The sequence below is a fragment of the Mus musculus genome, chromosome 3 (genome assembly GCF_000001635.26).
Source record: "Mus musculus strain C57BL/6J chromosome 3, GRCm38.p6 C57BL/6J".
In the NCBI taxonomy this organism is placed as follows: domain Eukaryota; kingdom Metazoa; phylum Chordata; class Mammalia; order Rodentia; family Muridae; genus Mus; species Mus musculus.
Genome location: NC_000069.6, coordinates 84,881,674 through 84,894,651, shown reverse-complemented (window position 1 = coordinate 84,894,651; position 12,978 = coordinate 84,881,674). Strand labels below are relative to the sequence as shown.

General features: G+C 43.1%; 1 protein-coding gene across 5 annotated transcripts in view; it reads right to left on the bottom strand.

Moving 5' to 3' along the window:
• Fbxw7 (F-box and WD-40 domain protein 7) overlaps nucleotides 1-12,978 on the bottom strand; it is a 164,209-nt gene that overhangs the window by 84,547 nt on the left and 66,684 nt on the right. For 2 of the 5 annotated variants that reach the window (XM_006501656.4, NM_001177774.1), the window contains one exon: nucleotides 4,400-4,557. The exons of the other annotated variants lie outside the window; for them this stretch is intronic. The gene's annotated coding sequence lies outside the window, so the exon portion shown is untranslated. The remainder of the gene's footprint in view (nucleotides 1-4,399; nucleotides 4,558-12,978) is intronic. 5 annotated transcript variants of the gene reach the window in all.

Below are 12,978 nucleotides of genomic sequence, written 5' to 3'. Positions count from 1 at the left end.
CAAAAAAAGAAAACTGTCTTCGTATAGTTTGCATCTTGGAACCGAGAAGTGTATCCTCTATAGAGCCTACCTCTCTGCTCATCTCCTGAGTAATCTTTGTCAAATATGAAGCAACAAGTGGCTAGCTCCAGGCTGCTCTTACCTCACCTACTTCCCATTTTAAAAACTCCTGTCTGGATTTCTCTCCTTACTCGCTGTACTGTGCGTCGACTTGACAAGAGTTAGAGTCATCCGAAAGGAGGCAGCCTCAGATTCGGAAATACCTCCATGATATCTAGCTGTAGGGCATTTTCTCAGTTAGTGATCAACGGGGGAGGGCCCAGCCCATTGTACGTGGTGCCATCCCTGGGCTGGTGGTTCTATGAAAAAGCAGGCTGACCAAGCCATGGGAAGCAAGCCAGTAAGTAGCATCTCTCCATGGCCTCTGTATCAGCTCCTGCCTTCAAGTTCCTGCTCTGCTTCAGTTCCTGTCCTGCCTTCCTTCAATGACCGGCTATGATTGGAAAGTGTAGGTCAAATAAACTCTTTTCTCCCCAATTGCTTTTGTCAAGATGTTTCATCACAGCATTAAAAGCCCTAAGACAAGTTAGTACCAGCATAGTGGGCTATAGCCAATGGATTGACTGGATGGTCAAGGACCTGGAAAGATCTGGAAAATTGTTGAGAAAGACATCTGGGGAAGAAGTATGTGGATAAATCTCTCCAAATGGGCAAAGGATGTGAAGATATTTGTGTCCCATGTAAATGCTCACCAAAAGGTGACTTCAACTGAGGAGGAGTTCAATAATCAAGTGGATAAGATGACCTGTTCTGTGGACAGTCAGCCTCTTTCCCCAGCCATCCATGTCGTTGTTTAATGACCACTTGAACAAAGTGGCCATGGTGGTCGAGATGGAGGTTATGCTTGGGCTCAGCAACACAGACTTCCACTCACCAAGGCTGACCTGGTTACAGCTACTACTGAATGCCAGATCTACCAACAGCAGAAACCAACACTGAGCCCCAGATATGGCACCATTCCTCGAGGTGACCAGCCAGCAACCTGGTGGCAGGTTGACTACATTGGACCACTTACTTCATGGAAAGGACAATGTTTTGTTCTTACTGGAATAGATTCTTTTTCTGGTTATGGATTTGCCTTTCCTGCACGTAATGCTTCTGCCAAAACCACCATCCACAGACTCACAGAATGCCTTATCCATCGTCATGGTATACCACACAGTATTGCTTCTGACCAAGGAACTCATTTCACAGCCAGCAAAGTGCTACAGCTCTTACCATGTTTCCTATCATCCTAAAGGAGCTGGTCTGACAGAAAGATGAAATGGCCTTTTGAAGACACAGTTACAGCACCAATTAGGTGGCAGCAGCATGGAAGGCTGGGGCAGAGTTCTTCAGAAGGCAGTATATGCTTTGAATCAGCATCCAATATATGGTAGAGTTTCCCCCATAGTCAGGATCCATGGGTCCAGGAATCAAGGGGTGGAAAAGGGAATAGTTCCACTCATTATCACTCCCAGTGAACCTATAGGAAATGTTTTGCATCCTGTCCCCACAACTCTAGGTTCTGCTGGCCTAGAAGTTTGGGATCCAGAGCAGGGAGTGCTCATACCAGGAACCACAACAAACATTCCATTGAACTGAAAGCTCAGACTTCCCCCTGGTCATTTTGGGCTTCTAATGCCCTTAAACCAACAGGCTAAGAAAGGAATAACAGTGTTAGGAGGGGTGATAGATCCAGATTACCATGGGGAAATTGGATTGCCTCTCCACAATGGAGGTAAGCAGGATTATGTGTGGAATGTAGGAGACCCCTTAGGGCGTCTCTTAGTACTACCATGCCCTGTGATTAAAGTCAATGGGAAACTACAACAGCCTAATCCAAGCAAGGTGACAAAGGATGCAGACCCATCAGGAATGAAGGTATGGGTCAATCCTCCAGGAAAAGAGCCAAGACCTGCTGAGGTGTTTGCCAAGGGTGAAGGAAATACAGAATGGGTAGTAGAGGAAGGTAGTTATAAATACCAGCTAAGGCCATGTAACCAGTTGCAGAAATGAGGATTATCAAGTAATGTAAATGCTTCTGTCTTATTTTGTTTAGAATACATTTGTTTTTCTTCCAATTTCTTTAACATCAATTGTTATTTAAGTTGAGACACTAAAAGAATGTTCTCAAGGGACATTGCCCCATTGTAAATTTACAAATGTGTTTGCAATTGTACGACGGATAGTAAGTATATCATGTTAGGTGTATTCTTGGCTTTGTTATTGTTTCATGTGGACATGAGATGTTATCTGTATCAAGTTGACAAGGGGTGATTGTAGTGGCTGTTTCTGGTAGTCAACTTAACTATATCTGGATTGAACTACAATCCAGAATTGGAAGACTCACCTGTGATCCTAATCTGGGAGATACAAGTTTCTGACCTGGATCTTGGCATGGAGCTCTTGAGGCATAGTGACAAAGCAAGTCCCAGATCCAGGCGTGAGCCACACACCTTTAATTTGGGCCACACCTTCTGCTAGAGACCAACATAAGGACATTGGAAGAAGGAAGATTTACTCTCTCTTCTTCGCCTGATTGCCTTGTGGGACTGAGCAACTGCTAGATCCCTGGACTTCCCATTCACAGCTACTGCTGACAATTGTTGGAGAGTTGGACTACAGACTATAAGTCATCAACAAATTCCCTAACAATATAGAGACTATCCTTAAGTTCTGGGTCTCTAGGGAACCCTGACTAATACAGAAGGTTATTGCTGTAAGAGACCTGACATGTTTTAGGAAGGATTGTGGGAGGATGTAAGAACTTTGGGCTAGAAGAACCATTGAGTGTTGACACCTCAGTGGGATGTTCTGAAGGAACCTGTAAGATAAGAATGTAGAGGGGCGGGGGTGGGAGGGATGGAGAAATGGCTCAGTGGTTAAGAGCACTGACTGCTCTTCCGGAGGTCCTGAGTTCAAATCCCAGCAACCACATGGTGGCTCACAACCACCCATACTGAGATCTGATGCTCTCTTCTGGTGTGTCTGAAGACAGCTACAGTGTACTTACATATAGTAAATAAATAAATCTTTAAAAAATATTAAAAAAAAAAAAAAGAATGTTGAGAGCAATAAAGATGGAGGCCTGTCTTGTGAAGTTTCAGAGGGAAGATTAAAGACTATCCGGGCCATTTGTTACTGTGATTTAGACCCTGGTTCTGGCCAGCTGGGGCTAAAGAACCAGCTGTAGCTGTGACTAACAAGACACCAGAACTACTTAAAGTGAAACCTTTACATCCCTAGAACATTTGTTGCTGGTTAGCTGGACCTAAGAAATTAGTGCCGATTAAAGAAAGACCAGTATTAATGAAATAAAGTCTTCTGAGAAGTGTTTTCTGAGAGCACAGAGAAGCTGTGCTCCAGAGGCAACAAAGGTTGTACCTCATGTTGGCAGCCGGACATAGGAATATATGAGTCACCCAGACGATACAAGTTTTAAAGATATAAAGGGGTCATGGAGAGCAGCTGAGGTTTGGCACTGGGAGCGGCCAGAAAAGGCCATTGGTGAGGGTGCCGCCTCAGTGGCAGTTGAAGGCCCAGAACTGAAGGGGCCTTCACAGAAGTTGAGGCTTGAGTTTTGGAGATGCCAGTACCATGGGATGACTACCAAGAACAGCAGCAGTGGAATGGAGCCAACCAGAGCCTAGAAGACAAGCTGTGTGTACTGCAAAGGGCAAAACTGAAGAAGTGACCCAAGCCCTATGAAGGTGTCCAGAAGATTATGAGTAGATCCTAGACACTGGACAGTTGGAGTTTGATTTTGATTTGACTGTGACTGTGCCCTGATTTTTTTTTTCCTCTTGAAGTAAAAAAGTATTTTACTGGAGTCTACAGTTAAGACTTTGAATCCACAATTCAGACTTTGTCTTAAAAGACTTTGGATTTTAAGAAACTGGCTATTTTAAAGGGACGGGAATTTTAATGTGTTTGAATTTGTAAAAAATGAGGGAGTTTAAAGTTATAGATCTGGAGATGATTAAGAAAGGAAAGATTATAGCTTACTAGTGATGGATGTATGTGTCAAGTTGACACAGGGTCAGTTGTACTGACTGGTTTTATGAGGTAAGAAATGGTAAGAAATACTGTGATTCTCTTACAAAGAGTTCCATTTGTGTAGAGATAAAATAACAGTGTCTTAATGAATCATTAAAATAGATCCTGTTTGTAATAATCTGTATTTTTCACACAAGAAATTTTCAGAGTGTTCAGGTTACAGAACAATACTTCTGCACCAACCTAACAAGGCAGCACTTGTAAGCACTCTCCAACTTGGAGGCACCAGTTTCCATACAGACAATGCTGTGTTGGTCACAGCTTGAATTCAGTGGAGGCTGCAGAGGATTTTATCACTAACCTCAGCCACTTGTGTAACTAAGAGGACAGTAGGGGTGGTCTCTGGTTTCCATGTGCGTTCGAAGGATTGATTAGTGTGCAGCTCTTTAAGTTTGAGTCCATTTTCTTCATTCCAAGTTACTCCTTTTGTCTAGGCAAAAATCCAAGCACTAATTCAAACTAAGAAAAAGAAAAGACAGAAAATACTATCCATTACCTACACTAGCAATTAAGGAGTTATGGAACAGAAAATACTATAGATCCATTTCCTTAATCTACCAACCAAGATACTAAGAATACAGAAAATATTAGCAGGTACAAAGCCAGTTTTATGTTCCAGTTGGTAAATGGGTAAAGATGCTTCCATTTAACCAGCAAGCAGTCAGAGTGCCCACTCTAACACTAGGGGGCACATTCACCTAATCTAGACTCTGAGATAAGTATTCCCAGGCAGTGGAACAGGAAACAAGTTCTTAGGGCTGCTGGTCCAGAGGCTTAGCTGGTGCAGGTTATTTCTAAGTCACTCGTATAAATCTGTCTTCCACCACAAACAAGACATAACTTACAACAGCAAATAGTACCATCTGTGACTACTCCTTTTGTGGAAAAGCTCCCTCCTAAGATTAAGACAGTGACAACTTGTGATGGTTTATATATGCTTGGCCCAGGGAGTGGCACTGTTTGGAGGTGTAGCCTTGTTGGAATAGGTGTGACCTGGTTGCAGTAGGTGTGTCACTGTGGGTGTGGGCTTTAAGTCCCTACTCCTAGCTGCCTGGAAGTCAGTATTCTGCTAGCAGCCTTCAGATGAATATGTAGAACTCTCAGCTTCTCCTGCACCACACCAGCCTGGATGCTGCCATGTTCCTGCCTTGATAATGGACTGAAACTCTGAACCTGTAAGTGAGCCCCAGTTAAATGTTGTCCTTCTGAGAGGTGCCTTGGCCATGGTGTCTGTTTACAGCAGTAAAACCCTAAGACAGAAGTTGGTACCAGGGATTGGGGCACTGCTGTGATAGGCTTGACGATGCTTTTGTTTGGAAGAATGTGGATTTGAGACTTTGGGTTTGGGAAGCCAAGGAATGCTTTAAGTGGGGCTTAATGAGCCAACCTAGTAAAATATGGAAGACTGGTGCTGAGGGTCATTTGAACTGTTTAGGCATGCTAGCCCAAGAGGTTTCAGTGGAGAAGAACTTTAATATGTGGTGAGAGACTGTTTTGTGTTGTTTTGGTGAACGTGGCCATTGTCTGAAAAGACTGCCTAAGACTAAGACTAAAGAGATTTATAATAATTGCATTGACAAAGGAAGTCCCAACAAAGCCCAACAGACTTTGTTCTCTGGTTAAGTCTGATGAAGAACATTTGAACAAATGTAGCAAGCTGAGAAAGGAAAAATACAAAATATAAAGTTTGAGTACTAAAGGGACACCAGGAAGTGAAATGGAGCTGAATCCTGTGCTCAAGGAGATTAATTTGAATTAAGGGAGAAGTGACCTTGGGGCAAGATTCCACCCATCTAAATTTAGGTCCAGGTGTGGTAGTACAAGCCTTTAATCCCAGGAGGCAGAGACAAATAGATATGAGTTGAAGGCCAGCCTAGAACAGAGCAAGTTCTAGGTAAAGAAAAACTTAAATCCAGGCTTGGTGGACCACACCTTTAATCCCAGTGTTTAGAAGAAAGGCATGCAGATCTTTCAAAGTCAGTCTTGCACTAGCAGCCTTCAGATAAAGATGTAGAACTCTTAGCTCTGCCTGCACCATGCCTGTCATGTTCCCACCTTGATGATGATGGACTAAACCTCTGGACCTGTAAGCCAGCCCAATTAAATACTGTTCTTTATAAGTCTTGCCTTGGTCATGGTGTCTGTTCGCAGCAGTAAAACCCTAACTAAGACACAACTCTCTTCCTTAGAACTTGTATCAGGACTAATGAGTTTTGGTAATTTGTAATTGTGCACACCCCAAACTCATGCATTCATTCTTACTGCACTTGGTAGTGGTGAGAGTCAGATGTCCCCTTCTAGTCTATGGCATGTGAATACTTGGCTTCCAGCCGGTGGCCCTGTTTTAGGAGGCTTGGGGAGCAGTAGCCTTGCTGGAGAAAGTCACTGCAACTGAACTTGCAGAGTTCAAAAACTCAGGCATTCCCTCTTTCTGCTTCCCACTTCTGGTTCAGATGTGAACTCTCCGCTGCTGCTGCTGCTGCTGCTGCTATATCCTTACCTTGTAGAACATAAGTCTAAATGAACCCTTCCTTCCATCAGTTGCCTTGATCGTGGTGCTTTATCATAGCAGCAGAACAGTAACTAATGCATGCTTCCTTACCAGTTACAAAGAGTTTTTAAAGCTGCAGATAAATTTTAAAAAGCACTGTATTACATAAGTTATAAGTACTTTGACATCTAAAATTACTTTTAAGGCAAAATAATGAAAATAAAATTTTGAATTCTAACACAAACACATCCAACTTTCTTATTTTGCTGCCTTCTAATTCCCCACACAACTAAAAAAAATAACAATTATCTCCAACTGAACCTTACATTATGCCAGGTGCTGTACAGTTAAAGCGTAATGTTACTGTTAGAGTAAACCTCTGACACACACGCTGTATCACAAGTGAAATAATTTTAAGCACTGACCACCTGCTGCAACATATTTGCCTGAATTTCACTCCCAAGGCTGTGGAAGTTATACAATACTGTGGCCACAGCCAGGCCATTCCAATTCCAGCAGAGCTGTTTTATGTTGAAAGTAAAAATAAATAGGAACAAAGGACATGAAAAATATAAACCTTGCTGGATGTTATTAAAGCATTGGATGGGGAAATACACAGCTACATAACACCCAAGCTATAATCTTGGTGGATAAGAGGCCCGGATTGGTAGTGAGGAGCTACAAACACAAGTTGTGCCAGCATCTACCTACAAAACGGGACAAGTTATCCAGTGTCTTAAAACCTCAACTGTCTAATCTGCAGAGAGGATTTCAAATGATTGTACTTTGTCTTATAGAAGTATTAAAGATTAAATAAGAGTGTACATATACAGTGCTGACCGATATTTTGGCACACAGCATTTAACATGCTGTATGCTGCATATTCCTTATTTCAAAATCTCAAGAAGTCCAACTGTTCCCAAATCAGAAACTTTCTGTATGCCAACATGACAGTCAACAATTTTGGATTCTGGGGCATTTCAGATTTCAGTTTTGTAAATTAAGATAATCAATAACGGCTATGGGAAACTCCATCATCCTGTTTGCCTTTGATTAAAAAGTTCTAAGAGATTTCTCCTATGAAAATATAGAGTTGAAAATCAGGGAGCCTTCTAGTGTGGTCTCAGCACACATTAGACTTGCATTTACTTGGCTCCAGACACTAGTGGTCTATCAGTAGAAGCAGCAACTCCCACTTTACAGACAGCCCTCTTACAATGGAGGTATAAGGGAAGAACACTGTAAGGAACCGTGTAATCTGGGGGTTGCTGTGCCTGACTCCCACAGCTTCCCTTTGCTTTTTTTCTGCTAAGACACAAATCCTACACAAACCCGTGGTAACCAAACACCAAATGCTGCAAAACTAGACTGGCAGGCAGACTGTAAAGAGCAGTGCTTTCCAGAGACACTGTAGTCTGTGCAGGAGCTGCCATCCTTTGGCTCAGGTAACCCAGCATGAAGACTCCTCCTCTGACACCTCTGGTATAGTAAGCAGCAGTCACATGAGGGGTAAAAGCCAATACAGACGGAATCTACACATCAGCCTCTGTACTGGCTAGTTTTGTGTCAACCTGACACAGCTGGAGTTATCACAGAGAAAGGAGCTTCAGTTGGGGAAATGCCTCCATGAAATCCAGCTGTAAGGCTTTTTCTCAATTAGTGATCAAGGGGGAAAGGCCCCTTGTGGGTGAGACCATCTCTGGGCTGGTAGTCTTTGTTCTTTAAGAGAGCAGGCTGAGCAAGCCAGGGGAATCAAGCCAGTAAAGAACATCCCTCCATGGCCTCTGCATCAGCTCCTGCTTTCTGACCTGCTTGAGTTCGAGTCCTGACCTCCTTGGTAATGAACAGGAGTATGGAAGTGTAAGCCGAATAAGCCCTTTCCTCCCCAACTTGCTTCTTGGTCATGATGTTTGTGCAGGAATAGAAACCCTAACTAAGATAGCCTCCCTGCCTCCACAGCAGGTCTTCATTTGGCCACCCTTCTCAGCAAGCTGAACTTACCATCATCAGGCTTCCACTATTTCTACTCACAATGCAGTGAAATACCTAGTTCTTTTAGGTAAATTACTTCTGCTCTCCAGTTGTAGTTTAAATAGTTTCTTTAGGCTGACTGATCTGCAGTTACTGTGTGCTGAGTCTGAGAGTGAGTTTACTTGTATTTATCCTGACTGACATTCTCTGAGCTTTACATATGTATACTTCTTCAGTTTTTAGTAGACTCTTCCCCATTCTTCTGTTTCTTTTTAGAAGGCAAATGAGAGGCATGCTAGAACAAGGATTTTTCTTCAATTCACTTGTTGTTGAAGCTTCACTGTCCCCTGGAATTTTACCTTGGAGCTTTATAAGAATTCTTTGTGTCTTTGGTGGAATTTATACTGCTTCAGAGAAAGTTAAATTTGCTTGAGCTAAGCTGCCTAGGAATAGAATCACCTGATCACCACTTTAAAGCCACTGCTCAAGAAAAGATGACAGCAAAATGCAAACGATGATGAGATCTGTCATTCTGACAAGGACTCCCCCACAGCTTCATCAGGTCAATGTTATCTGAGTTACTTTTATTCCAAGTTGTTACTGCATGGGTAGAAGTCACAGTCAACAGTGGTGGAAGGGGTCAGGGGGTAAAGCTGCATTGTTTAATCTCAGCTCTGTGGCATCAGGAGATCAGAGCTGACAAACAGTCATGTGATCCTATCATCAGGACACCAGATCACAAGCAACTTAGCAATGAGTGCACACACTGGGAGAAGATAAAAACAACCTGTTTTATAGAACCCTGGCTCAAGGAGGGGAGAGGAAAAGGGGTGGGAGGAAGGGGACATAAGTAGAGGACATGGGGGGTGGGGGTGGGGGGAGAGGCAAACCTCATAGCCTGAGAGCTGTGGGCCATCCCTCTTGTCAGCCCTCTCCTAGCTGTCTGGAGGAACTTTTACTGTAATAAACTGCTTGCTCAGCTCTTCTGTAAACCCATTTGAAATTCCCTCAGATGGCAGGCAAGAGCTAAGGGAGCCGGATAACAAGGGTAAGAATGAGATACAGAAACTGATAGAGCATATCGCCTGTAAAATGGGTGATGTCTGTCCTAATGTGTCTACTGAAAACTACCTGGCACAATATTCCCATTCATCTTCAAGTCAGTTAATTTACTTTAACACACCTCCTTATTCACTACTCAACCAGTGAGGGAGGGGGGCTATTATGAGAGCCTATAGGCATTCAAACTGTAAGGTGTCAGAAAATCATTTCTACTTGTGCTTGTAAATAAACAGAAGACTTTTCTAACTTACTAAGAAGTAGGGCTGGAGACAGCAACCAGTAAAGTGCTTGCCACGCAGGAGGACCTGTGCTCAATGCCCAGACCCCAAGACCCGACTAGTGCTTCTGATCTTAAAACCTATTTGGAAATTTAAGTCTCCCAGCAGGAGACAGAAGGAAGGTCCCTGGAGCTCACTTGTCACAAAAACAAAACAAGGTGGACAGTGTGTGAGGAATAACTTCAGAGGCCGACCTCTGACCTCTACGTGTATGTGCACACAAAGATGCAGGGACACACCAGTATGTGTACATAATACCATGTCTGGAAAATCTGATTCCACTAGCATTTGGAAAGTGTTAATACTGTCAAATTAACAGGACCTACAACCACCCAGGAAAGCAGATTTTGCCCTTGCCTGTACCTGTCTCCTCAATTAGGTTAACTGATAACTTAGGCTCTAAAGACCCACCCTAAAATTAGGAAGTAGCATTCCTTTACAGGCTGGGTCCTGAACTGAACAGAAAGGGGAAGCATTGCTGGGCAGCAAGAATGTAACCTGAATGTCACTGGAGGGTCCCCTCATGACAGCCCATCATCAACTGTGAGCCAAAATCAGCCCTTTCTCTTAACAAAAAGTTGCTTTTGTTAAGGGCGTTTTATCACAGCGACTGGAATGAGGTGACATGCTGACCCTCTTATTCAGCAGTCACATGGTAATTTGTCTTGTAAACATATCTCACCGCATGTCCTCCTTTGGAGTAGTGCTTCAGGGATCACGTGCCTCACTCAGAAAGGAGGGGGAAGTAAAAACTAGAGCTGCAGAGATAGCTCAGCCTGTCACGTGCTTGGTGTTCAAGCATGTGTTCCTGACGCCGATGCCCGGTACCCACGGGCAGGCCAGGGGCAGCTCCCAGCACTGGGAAGAAGACAAGAAGATTCCTGGTGTTTACCGGCCATCTAGTCAGGTCCAGCCAGAGACCCCGTGTTAAAGACAAGGTAGGCTGTTGCTGTGTCTGAGGAGATACAACAGCTCAGGTTGTTCTCTGGCCTCCAGATGCACGTGCAGAGTTAGGTGTGCCTACACACACATGCACATCTGCGTACACACATTCACGCTATATTAGTAACCACTGGCAAAAGCTGTGTAATGGGATACAGGCATCTTTATTTTGTTTAAAAAAAAAAAAAAAAACTTATGTGTATGAGTTGAGTCTACGCTGCATACGTGCAGTGTCTACAGCGGCCAAAAGAGAATGTTGGATCCCACTAAGCAGCCTCGCATGGATGCCAGATGTTGAACTCAGGTCCTTTGCTAGAGTAGTATATGCTCTTAACTGCTGAGCCATCTCTCAAGCCCTGGGTTCTTTTGAGAGCCATTGGTTCTGAGAACACACTGTCATTCTTAACTTGTTCTGCATGTTGCATGCAAGTTTTCCTTTTCTTAAGGATTGTTTTTGTAAAGAATCCGTTTTGTAAAATGTAAAATCGTGCTTCAGACTGTTGATGGTGTTGAGATAGAATAAGCAAATGGTTTTCATTTTATCCAACCACTGTAGATGTCTGCTACGAGGGCGATTCATATGCCATTCTTGTCACTTACTTTGTTAGGTTACAGTTAAATTCCGGTGCAACTGGAATTACTGAAACAGAAAAGGCAAAAACTGCCCTGGAGCAGCTGCTGGGCCCTTTAGGAAAGCCAACACTGAAGAGCACAGGTGTGGCTGATGCTGCTTGAGGTTCTTAAGCGCCCTTTAATGGCTTTGGAGTGGGGAGTGTGCGAGCCATCTCGGAAGACAGCAGTGGAGAAGGAGCCAGTGGTTTTGTTTTTGCCACAAGTTCTAGGAATCTGCCCTGGAAGCAGTGCCCTTGCTCCCATGGGATGGCTCATCTCGTTGAGTTTTAAGAATCAGCCGTGTTGGTGGCAGCGGATACGGTGAGAGCAGAGTGGAGAGCCTGGGGAAGGCATGCAGGGCAGGGAAGCCAAAAGCAGCAGCTTTGCAGGGACGAGTACTGGAGACAAGGAGCTAAGTGTTGCGGAGCTGAATTCACGAATTGGCAGTGGGTGCAAAAACAGTGTTTAAGGGAAAGGAGCCGAGTCAGAGCCGTGACACTTTACTTCCAGCTTCAGACATGACTAGTTCTTGTTTGTTTGTTTTGTGTGTGTGTTGTCTTGTGTTCAATTCACACAGTTACTCTGGATGTTATGATAAATTTCCTCTACACATATATAATACTGAGTTGGCAAGAAGAATTGGGAAGTGGCTTCCATGGGCACATGTTAAGAGCAGTAAGTGGCATCCTCTAGAATCTAAGGTCTGCATTTGTTGCTTCTGTGTAAGCTAAGCCACCCAAAGAGGCACCCTTTAACATGTGCCTTGTATCCAGGTTAACTTTAGGAGCAACTTGAAAGTCCTTAGTTACTCAGAGGTTGGGAGTCAGGACACTACAGCTTTTTCTCAATGTACACTTTAATACTGATTTTTGCTTTTCTAACATTTCATTCTATTATTAGGGTTTCATTAAAAACAAAAATCAAAGAAATGAAAAGAAAATCAAATTAAAAAAATTAAATCTGAATAGTCAAATTGGTACAAATTCTCTCCTCTTTGTGAGACTTCACCATTCACCCTGGTCTGTCTTGGCATTTAAGTCATAGACTTGTGCATAGCAGAGTGACTGAGGTTAAGGAGGTAGAGCTTTTGAGCAGAAGGGGAATGAACGGTTGGTGGGTCTAGTTTCTGGTGTGGGGAAGATATTCAAAGGAACTGATGTCATTAGTTTGTAAATGATATGGGAAAAGAAAGGAGTTACAAAAAACCTGAGTTTTGATACTGGCACATCACCCATGTTGACAAGTACCCAGTTCTGAAAACTCCAGTCATCTTAGTTAAGAGTTAGTTTAGTAGGATGAGTTCTAGTTGTTTATAAACATTTTATTCTGTGCAGATTGTAGTTTTGATTTTTATTAGTGTTTTTATCCAGAGTGGAAATTGCTTTTAATTACTGATACATATTTATTTTTCTGTAAGAAAGATATATGTTTGCTTATTCCACATTAATTTTTTTGCAGAGACCAGATGTGGTGTGTTTCATGTCATTCATGCCAGCACTGGGAGACAGATACAGGTGGATCTCT